An 11,819-nucleotide genomic window follows, 5' to 3' on the forward strand; every position below is an offset into this window, starting at 1 on the left:
CACCGACTTCCCATAATCAAACAAGTAATAAAATAAAAAAAATCTAAGAAATCCTTAGATATAAACAAATGCGCATGCCCGGAACTTATTCGACGAACAACCATTTAGATAACACTAAGGACACATAAATAACCCATCAAAAATTCTAAAAACTAAATTTTTGATATAAAATTTTGTTTTAAATAAAACATACAATACATATGAGGGGGAAACATACAAACATAAAATACTTTTATTTTTTTGTGGAAATGGGGGGGGGGTGCATCTGTCTGGTGCCTCCCCCCCAAAAAAACAAATGAACAGAATCAACGCGAAACGACGAACTAGCAAAAGGTAATTAAAATATTTTAATATATTTAAAGTTGAACTAAGTCATTGTTCTGCTTTAATTAACAGTATTACCAATCTCTCTCTCTCTCTCTCTCTCTCTCTCCCCCCCCCCCTTTGGAGGGCAAGTGGATGAGTGGTCTAAAGCGCTCTCCGTTACGTATCACTGCCATCTCACTTCTGTCTGCGCCGGTTCGAGTCTCAGATACAGCGCATCTGAAGGGGAAACACACAAACATAAAATACTTTTATTTGTTTGGAAATGGGGGTGAGCATCTGTCTGATGCCTCCCCCCCACCAAAAAAAAAAAAGAAAAGAATAGCATCGACGCGAAACGACGAACTAGCAAGAGGTAATTACAATATTTTAATATATTTAAAGTTGAACTAAGTCATTATTCTGCTTTAATTAACAGTATTACCAATCTCTGTCTCTCTCTCCTTCGGGTCTGGGTCCGAGTGGCTGAGTGGTCTAAAGCGCTCTCCGTTACGGATCACTGCCATCTCACCTCTGTCTGCGCCGGTTCGAGTCTCGGATTCAGCCAATGTGGGTATGTGTGAAAGCTTGCCAGTAGATTCTGGTGGGTCGGTTGTTCTTTTTGGGGTTTTCCCGGGTTCTTCCTCCACCATTAATACTGGCCGCCATGGATAGCCTATCGTGTGCTAAAAAATGGCGTTAAACCCCACAATAACAACAACTCCCCCCTTTGGTTGGTTTGATCCAGAGACGTAGTTGTATTACATAAGCGAAAATCCTCTATTCTCGTCTTTTCGTGGATTTTTGCCCTTATTGATACGATGGTCAACAGAGAGAGAGAGAGAGAGAGAGAGAGAGAGAGAGAGAGAAGGCGCGGTCTTTGGATGTTTTCATATTTAACTATCTGAGACTTTTCTTCAATCTCTCTCTCTCTCTCTCTCTCTCTCTCTCTCTCTCTCATATGAGGATGAGAGCGCGTTCTTTTGTGGAAGTGGGTTGTTTCGTTTACACGGATACCGTTGCTGTCTTGGTGAGGACACATTTTATTTATTTTAATCCATTGGGGAATTAGCTCACATGGTAGAGCGCTCGTTTAGCATGCGATCGGATTCTCCAGGCAAGTATTATTGATTTTTGTTTTGCAAATTTTCTTTAACTTTCATTTGTTGCGTCACTGATATTTTTCGGGGGCTGGGTTGCCATTACTGCTTAAACGAAAATACCATGTTGTTCCAAGGAAACAAGTGTACATTTATTTATATTACAGTGATATGTGCACTAGTACATAGATCCCTTCATCTCTCTCTGTCTGTCTGTCTGTCTGTCTCTCTCCCTCTCTCTCTCTCTCGCGCGCGTGTGTGTGTGTGTGTGTGTGTGTGCGCGTGTGTGTGTGCGACTGAGAGCGCATTCTCTTGTGGCAGCTGGTACGTAGCTTTGGGGATTACAGTGAACATCTTGCTTGGTTCACATGGATACCGTTGCTGTATTGGAAATGACACATGAAATTTGCTTAGATGAAAGGGGAATTAGCTCACAGGGTAGAGCGCTAGCTTAGCATACGAGAGGTACTGGGATCTATACTCGGATTCTCTATGCACTTTTAATTTATTATCTTTAAAATTTTCGTTAACTTGTATATGTTGTATTATTGGTAGTTTTAGGGGGTTGGGTTGGCATTACTGCCTTGCACGAAAATAACTTTATTCCAAGGGAAAATGTACAATTATTTATATTACGATGATGTGTGCACTAGTACATATAAACATCTCTCTCTCTCTCTCTCTCTCTCTCTCTGTCTCTCGTGTGTGTGAGTGAGAGCACGTTGTTTTGTGCCAGTGGGTACGTAGCTTTCGAGATTACAGCGAACAGTTTGCTTAGTTTACACGGATACCGTTGCTGTCTTAGTGATGACACATTTAATTTGCAGGTTGATGATGTTATGAGGGAAGAAATAATGGAGATACAGAGTGACGAGGATGAAAAATAAGTTGAGAATGCAATACAGGATAATGGGGGGGGGGAGGGAGAGAAAGAAGGGACTATAATTAAAGAAACAGAGTTGATATGACCAGTGAAGAAATATAATCTGACGAAGAAATAATCAATAATCATACTATAAGAGATGGATCGGTGACATATTCAGGTGATGACAGGATGGTGGTTTAAGACGCTGTTGAAAGATCAAACGATGCTAAGATATGTAATGAAAACGGTACTAATATAGATAATTTCAAAGTAGTACAGAGGAGGAGGAGAAGGTTTAATCCAGTACCTAACCTGAAAATGAATAGCATGGGACGAAAAACTATTGAGAAATGATAAAACATTCATCTATATTTATTACTTTGAATAGACTCATCACTATCATGGCGTTAAATATTGTATTTCTGAATGTAAATGACTTGCGTGATTTGAATAAACTAAAGTCTGTTTAAGAAATATTTAAAGATGATGAGTTTGCTGTAAGTATTAAAGAAAATCAGATTTGAGATAGTGACATATTTTATAGCAAAAGAAATTCCAAAGTATACTGTACAAGAAGACATAAGGAAATACTACAAGAATATTTTAGATTGCTAAATAAATTTAAATCATTTTCAGAAAAAAGTTGCCAATAAAGAATGATACAACATTATCAAATATGAAAAGCTAAAACATCTGTTAAGTGACAGTGAAAATGAAAAATAAATAAATAAATAACACATAAATACTTTAATGACAAACTAATAAATAAATAGCAAGACTAAAATTAAAGAACTAAACACTCAAGTTTGTCCAAACCAGAACCAACACGCAACAGCTCATTCAGGAAATTTAACTCCGATAAGAGAAAAAAAAAACCCAACCAAAATGGCCAAAACCCTAACACCAAACAGGACCCTTAATGACCCCTGTGGAAGCCACGAAAAAACTGTGCCAAACAATCAACCCATAACATAGTGGGAGCATTGATACCAGCCCAACCACCACCACTTACAACTTTGTCAGAACATTAAATATTATAGTCACAAGGCCACCTCTACCATACAGACGAACTCAATCTAGCTGCATTTCAATCCGCAAGTAGCACTCCAATCTCAACTCCTCCGATGTGAAATAATAATAATAATAATAATAATAATGATAATAATAATGAGGACTTTGTATAGCGCCTAATCTTTAGAAGCTCTAAGCGCTTTACAACATCAGACAACAACACCTATAACATAAAATCACAAAATGATATGATTACAAAACACAAACACCATGAAATTAGAAAACATAAAACACATGCTGAAAATATTTAAGGTAGGAGATATTATTAGGTCATTAAGTTTGTTTTTGCAGTCAAAATAAATGAGTTTTAAGAGCACTCTTGAATGGGATCACTGTGTCTTTGTCTGAGTTCGTGGACAATTTATTCCGCATTGCTGGGCCCTGGTATGCAAAAGAACGTTGTCCATATGACTTCGTTTTCATATTGGGAATAATGAGTATACGATTGTCAGAAGAGGAGCGTAAGTATATTGCAGGTGCGTACACATGGGTGAGGGCGGATAGGTATGTTGGACTGGAGTCCGTCAGTGAAACGTAGAACAGAGAACACATTTAGTGTTTGATTCTGGATTGAATGGAAAGCCAGTGTAGGGTACAGAGCAGCGGAAAGGTGTGCTCTGATCGTGGTACTCTAAGTATGATCCGAGCTGCTGTGTTTTGAACTTTTTGAACTTTCTGAAGTAGATATTGAGATGAACCAGACAGAATTGAGTTACAGTAGTTCAGTCTTGAAAGTACTAATGAACACACAAGTGTTTTAGTGGCATCAACTGAAAGATATTTTCGAATGGAGCTGATGCGTCTCAGCTCAAGATATGTAGCCTTACATATATTCGTGACATGTTGGTGCAATGGGAGAATATTGTCCAGAGTAACAACTAGGTTTCGTACTGAGTGTGTGAATTTAATGTTGGTGTTGCTGATATTTATTGTTTGAGGTAAAGGATGTGAATGAGAAAGTCTTTGTGTTGTGATCAGAATGGCCTCAGTTTTATCATCATTCATCTGCAGCTTGTTACATGTAATCCATGATTTGGTCTAATGACTGAGCAAGGACAAAACAATCCAAGTCAAACCCTCATTAACACCCGAAGAAAAACCACGAATCACAATCAAAATTACCAAAACAAACTTGGATAAGGAAACTGATAACCCCACCCCAGCTTATCAGCATACTATAAAACTGCTAAACGTATATGACCCAGGGGGAGATAATCCAACAACAATCAATCACTATACGAAAATGAACACTGACAAAGAGGAAAATGTTATCATATGCGGAGATTTTAACGCCCATAACGTAATATGGGAAGGAATAACGCAAAATCAAGGGAAAGCTACTTGAGAAATGAACAACCGAATCCAATCTAGTTATCCTTAACGATGGAGCAGAAACAAGATTAGACCCCATCAAAGGTGCACTATCAGCAACTGACCTCACTATAGTCACTCCTAAATTGGTCCATATCTCAGACTGGGAAGTTGATGAAAGCAGCACCCTTGGAAGCCTTCACTTCCCTATCCTACTCACCCTCAATATAATGACACAAACATATCCAAATAACAACATACCAAGGTGGAGGTGTGACAAAGCCGATTGGGATAAATTTAAAATCATCCTCTCCACAATAACTCTAGCAGATCTTTATAATGATAGCATCGATCAATACAATCGAAATGTAATGAACCCCATAACTGAGGCAACTAAAATAAGTATACCCAGAATAGGAAGACAACAACTTAAACCCACTGTCCCATGCTGGAACGAAGAATGCAAAGTAGCTCCAAAAACTATATATAAAAAAGGCGCTTAATCGATTTAAACGCACAAGAAACAACGAAGACTTTAGAATTTACGAAACTAGGGGAAAAGAAATGAAAACAATAATCCAAAATGCAAAAGAAAAATTCTGGCAAGCCTTCTGTTTTAGCATAACCTTCAAAACCAACTCAAAACAGGTATGGGACAAGATATACATAATAAAAGGGAAAAGCAAGCAACCAATTCTCAAACCGACTGGAAATCTAACCAACAAAGGAAAAGCAAACTGCTTGGCATCACACTTTGCAGGCATGAACAGCAACTCCAACCATACCCAAAAATTCCAACAGCACCTCCAAAATGTAGAACAAAAGTATCCAAACCTCTTCACCGACCAAGGATCCAAACAATCTAAATTAAACGAGGACTTCACAATAGCAGAATGGACAGCTGCACTAGCTAAGAGAAATGCAACCTGACCCAGAGAAGACCAATTTGGCTATGAAATATACAAACACATCCCAGAAAAGCATAGCCGAAATCTTACTAGGTCTACATAGCTGGCGGAAGGGCCAACTACCCAAAAGCTGGAAAACAGGTATCGTTATTCCAATACATAAACCTAGCGAAAACCCAAATGACATCAAAGCGTATAAACCAATATCTCTACCTGATAACATATGCTAAATAATGGAAACAATGATTAATGACAGACTAAAATACCATCTAGAAAGCAACAACTACATTGCAGAAACATAAAGCGGCTTTCGCAACAAAAGATCCATCATGGACCAATTGTTAATACTCGAAGCAAGCATCAAGCTAGCATTTAATGCAAAAGGCAAATGCAATAGACATCTAATCGCAGTATTGCTCGATCTAGAAAAAGCATTCGATTTGGTCTGGACAAAAGGTCTTATTGCGAAACTTAATCTATAGGAAATAACTGGTCGCATACATAACTGGATAGCAGCCTTTCTAACAAATCGGAAGATACTGACAAAAGTATAAATATTGAGATATATATATAACATAGAAAACTATAAGCCACAGGGTAGCGTGCTTAGCCCCACTTTATACAACATCATCGTAAACGACCTTGACACTATAATTAACAAAAATAAGGTAGTTCTATCCCAATTTGCAGACGATAGTGTGGTTTGGAAAGCAGGCAATCCAAACAGCAAAACAGTCATAGGGCAAATAAAAGAGTCTTAACCAAATTGGTCCGTGGGTAGATAAATGGGGTTTTAAAATATCCAACACTAAAACAGAAAGCCATTATGTTCTCGCCACACAATAAAAATACCATAGAATACCCTAACCTGCACATACATGGGAAAGTAATAAAATTGGTCAAAAGAGCCAACATCCTAAGAATATTCCTTGACCGAAACCTAACATGGAAAAACCACATTAAAGAGCTCACCGAAAAATATAAAGATGATCTAAGCCTTTTAAGAATCCTCAAGGGAACTACATAGAGACCAACCAAGAAACGCTTTAACATTATATAAGGTACTTACAAGAGAAAAAATAGATTACGGATGCCAAGTCAATGCATCAGGTAACCAAACATCACTTAGTAAACTAGATTCCATACAACATAAGGCATTAATAATTTGCATTGGAGAACTAAACTTGACCTCCCTAGAAGAGCTCCAAATACTGACAGGAGAACTACCACTGCAACTAAGAAGAAACGAAAGCATATTAAGATATGCCACACGAGTTTGGATCCACAACACATTTAGAAACAAATAAACTTCAATAACCCTTAATCTAAATGAATTTTGTTTTTCTAGTAAGTTTTTTTTATAAATAATATTTGTTCTAGGGCAACACAATCGTACAACATGAAATTAAGGACACTACCATCTTTTCTACCGCAAGGTGACCGCAGATTAGATGTAGTACAACAAACGCAACTGCACTAATGGACATCCCCTCCTCGAGGAACTAAAAACAATTAGAACACCAAGTTGAAACCTAAAACAAAAACTAGAATATATAAGGTGGTCTAAAAAGCCCAAGAACATCAGGCCCCGCTGCAAAAAGCGGCAAAGTCTATCAAAACTTACTAAAACCCCCAAATTAATTCCTATAAGATGTTCCTAACCATAAGGACCATCAGGCCTGGCTGCACAATGTGGCAACCAAATACCTAGCGAAACTAGTTGGAACCCTAAACCTAAGAATATATGAGGTGTTTCAAACCCCAAGGACCATCAGGAACAACTGCACAAAGCTGCGCACAATTAAGCCTAGGAAAGTTTAAATAACCATACACAAATAGGTGAACCCAAACCAAGAACCACCCCACCCAAATCAGACTCAATAGGTAAAGTTTAAATAACCCTATAGACTATCACTAAGCTGTCACTGGTGCGGTACTATCGTTTAACAAAAACGGCACAGAATACATCTCCAAAAATCCGTCAAAACATCAATTCAATAACATTTTGGCAAGGGAGCGACAAATGTATACCAGGCTCTCCCTGACCGAACCTTCCTCCTCGCCACTGCCGGACATTAAATTAATAAACGTGCATAACACATATTAAATACATGAATGGAGAGGCACTTTTTCTCTCTTCATGAAATTTAATTAACCCTAAACATGGGAATAAAAACCTAAGTCTCCCGATGTGACATCATAGTGGCGACCAATCGCTACTGGCGTCACATAGTTGACACCTAGCGAAGCTAATGCAGACTGAATTGCTACCTTTAGCTTGAGTACTGGGTCTATCCTCACTCGGGTATAGCCTTATATTCAGGCCTCTAGGGTCTAGGAAGCCAGTCATATTGACCCCAGACCTAACAGCTCAATTATATAATGTCTTTTATGCACAGTAATGCCTGGGGGATAAGGCTCTAATTCCTTCGTCCGGGATCAATTAAATAGACCGCTTATGGACATTAATCATATGTACATGCCCGTATGGGCGAAAACGTCTATAATTTAAATGATGATGACGATATAAATACTAAATACTTTCTAAATCTTGAAAGATCTCGACACAAGAAAAATGTAATCAAAGAATTGATGGTATATGTCTGGGGCATGATGCCACAGTGCTAGACATAACTATAAACTGTCACACTGCAGACAACGTAGCCATATGACTGAAAAATTGGTAAAGCTACGTTGAAAATCCAAATCACACACGCACACACACACACACACCACATACAGTGAAATCTTGGATGAGATACATCAATGTGATTGTCATTTGTATTAATGATAATTGTACAGATTCACTTATAAATTTTGTAAACTGTTCTGTACCTGACGAGGATAAAGATGCCATAAGAACAGTTGATGAAATACATACTGCTATACAATGGATGGCTAAAATTAAAGCCCAGCCCCGGACGGATTGACAGTAGAGTGGTATTGTAAATTTTATGATTGTATATGTGATATTATGTTGCAAATTTGTCAGAATGTTAAGAATGACAATATTATGTCGAGATGAAAATGTTTTTGGGTAATATCGCTCATTTATAAAATCAAGGGAGATAACAGAAGGTTGAAAAATTAGTGCCCTATAAGTTTACTGAATGTAGATTATACTATTTTGGCAAGGATTTCGTCTACATGTTTAACACTGTTATTACCCAAAATGATATCTCTAACCCAGACATGTTGTATAGTTGGGTGGGAGATATTGCTGATACTATAGTCACTGTAAGATATATTACAGATATGGTTGAGAGAGATGATTTTGAGGGATATATCTTACAAATTGATCAAGAAAAAGTGTTTCATAGAGTTAGCCACTCATATCTGATGTCTATATTACGAAAGTTCGGATTTTATGATTTGAATCATTATAGTCGTCATCACTGGAGTCAGAATCATTATAGTCGTCATCATTGGAGTCAGGATCATTAAATTCAGGACCATTATAGTCCTCATCATTGGAGTCAGGATTGTTATAGTCGTCATCATTGGAGTCAGAGTCATTAAAGGCAGGATCATTATAGTCGTCATCATTGGAGTCAGCTTCATTAGTCAGGATCAGTACAGTCATCATTAGGGTCGGGATCATTATAGTCGTCATCAGTGGACTCAGCATCATTAAAGTAAATCGTGCTACTGGCTTTCAAATGACCATGATTACCCCTCTTAGTATTACCAAACATGTATGCTAGTATTGGTTGCCAGTACGTCTTTCTCATGTGTATATATTTAAGCCTTTTATGTTTGAGTGTTAATTTGATATAAGTACATTAAAGTACATCAGAACACTAGACTCCTTATTAGAAAATGTTGTAGATTTAGGAATATTTTCAAACTAACAGCTGTAGACTCGGTTATATACCAACTGATGTTACAGATATACACTCTGTTACTAAACATCAGTTACGGTAACAAGTATTTACCCGTATATATATATATATATATATATATATATATATATATATATATATATATATATATATATATATTGGTTAATACTTTAAGTAGTAATTCTTCAGTCACCATTTCAGCTAATATATTAACCACATGTCAGACAGATTTTAAGTTTCATTCCGTGTATATTTTCTACTAGTCGGTCGATTCTAATATAGTACATCTTTTTTTCATTAATGTCTCGACTGCATCGCTATACTTCAAGCCTAGTGGTTAGAGAGGTTCTAACCCAGGTTGAGTTATACAAAAGACTTATAAAAATGGTACTAACAGCTGACTCATTAGGCGCTCAGCATTAAGAGGTTAGTGTTAGGATTGGTCGGCCTGGTGTCAGGATAAAGGAACTGGGTGGGACATGATGCTGCATGTCTGCGGCATGGCCCCCCAGTGCTAGACTTCACTATGAACTGCCACATTGCACATATTGTAGCGATATAAATGAATATTAGCTACGTCAAAAATCCAAATCTGTCTCTCAAAGATACACATGCACACACACACACACATACTTCAGGAGGTATGGAAGCACTTTAAATTAGTACAGAAGGCAGGTATACCGGCACATCATTACATTATTTGTCATTTTATTGTTATTACATTTTGTGAAAGTAGTTTAATCTGGATTCCGTCATTATATCTTTGTCTTCTGTAATACTCCAGATATTAATTTTTTGTATACAACGTGACTGCAGGAAACCTATATGATTACCAGTTAAGGCAAACTCTTAAGCTAAGGCAGTACAATATTAAATATAGGTCGCAATGACCTCTGGTTTTAAGGTGTGGTACGAATAAATATGCATACATTTTCTAGTTTCGTGATTCTAGCATGAAAAGAAATTTTAAAAATAAATATTAGGCACACTTTAAACAAGGTCACTGCAACACGATATCTGCGTCACTGTGGTCTATAGTTTTAGTCAAGGTGCGACACTTGTCAACATGCATCTCCTGATGAACTTTCAAGATTCCATGTATAACAATATATGTACCTGTTTCCAGAAAACAGGACCGATCTGAAAATGTTCTGAATGAATAAAGAGATAATGCATATGTATAACAGTATCCCATTTAAGCCGTCCTATGGGAAGGTGATAAATGCCTAGGAAAAAAGAATAGTTGAGATGCAATTATGCATATTGTGGGAGGGGGGTAGAATTAATACGCATGTGTACGTTGATGCCAAAGGTGACGTGTAGTTATCTTTCCTAGCCAAAGTTCAGACGAGATAACCCTATCTCTAGATAGTTTATCATATCGGAACATTGGTGACCGAACGTTAAGTGTAATATAACGACTCTGCCCTACTTCAATGAGGCAAGCTAAATTGTAAATGATATTATGGCATCCTTTTTGAGTCTAATTGACGAATTGCTCACACAAGGAATATCTCATGTTACCTGTAAGTAACAGTATTCTGAAAATAATCAAGTCAGCATATAACTCCATAATAATGGCTATACATGTTTGTAGGATGCTGAAAGAAACGTGACTCTACATTTGTGAAAATGTTTTATTCCGATTGATGGAATACACTTCTGAACAATGCATCTACGCTTTTCGCATGTGAAGGAAACAAAAAAACTAAACAATTATTATCAACAAAATATCAAAAAACAAAGCAAACAAATTAAAAAGCCGAAACAACCAAATAACAAAACAAAACTATACAAGTACAAATACTTGGGCAATGCAAAATATAGTGATGGTCACGTTAAATATTGGAATATTGGAGGAAATACAGGTACTTTTCAGGCCGTATAAAATATGTTAAATGATTGAATTTCTGCCATTGACCTGCATAATTCTAAACTAGAGATGTCATTTACATTGTTTTGCAAACATAGAAACAATTAAGAGATGAAAAAAAGGCATTAGTTACATAAAATAATCATAGCTGAACATGGATGACATGATAAAAATCTCTTCGACGAGCAGATTCCCTTTTAGGATTCTCATATGATGAGGATTCTCATATAAGACTCCTATATTTATTGTACATTTATGCGTACTCCTTGGGAAGTTTGTCATACAATTGAGGGTTTTATAGAAGTATGAATATTTATCAATCTTTTGTGAGAAATGTCAATAATGGTATCACTTATTTTATATAAGCTGACGTAGGTTTTTCAAAATACTAGGCGATTAGCATATGTCAGGAAATAACTGGCCTCGCGACGCTCATTCACTTCCTTTTTCTTCTATATTTAAAAAACAAACATAATAACGTTATTTGAGGTATTGTAAATAGCATCAAATTAAACAATATTTACTTTAACATTTCATTGAACATTT

The sequence above is a fragment of the Sinohyriopsis cumingii genome, chromosome 11, assembly GCF_028554795.1.
Source record: "Sinohyriopsis cumingii isolate HCF-2022 chromosome 11, ASM2855479v2, whole genome shotgun sequence".
NCBI classification, from domain to species: domain Eukaryota; kingdom Metazoa; phylum Mollusca; class Bivalvia; order Unionida; family Unionidae; genus Sinohyriopsis; species Sinohyriopsis cumingii.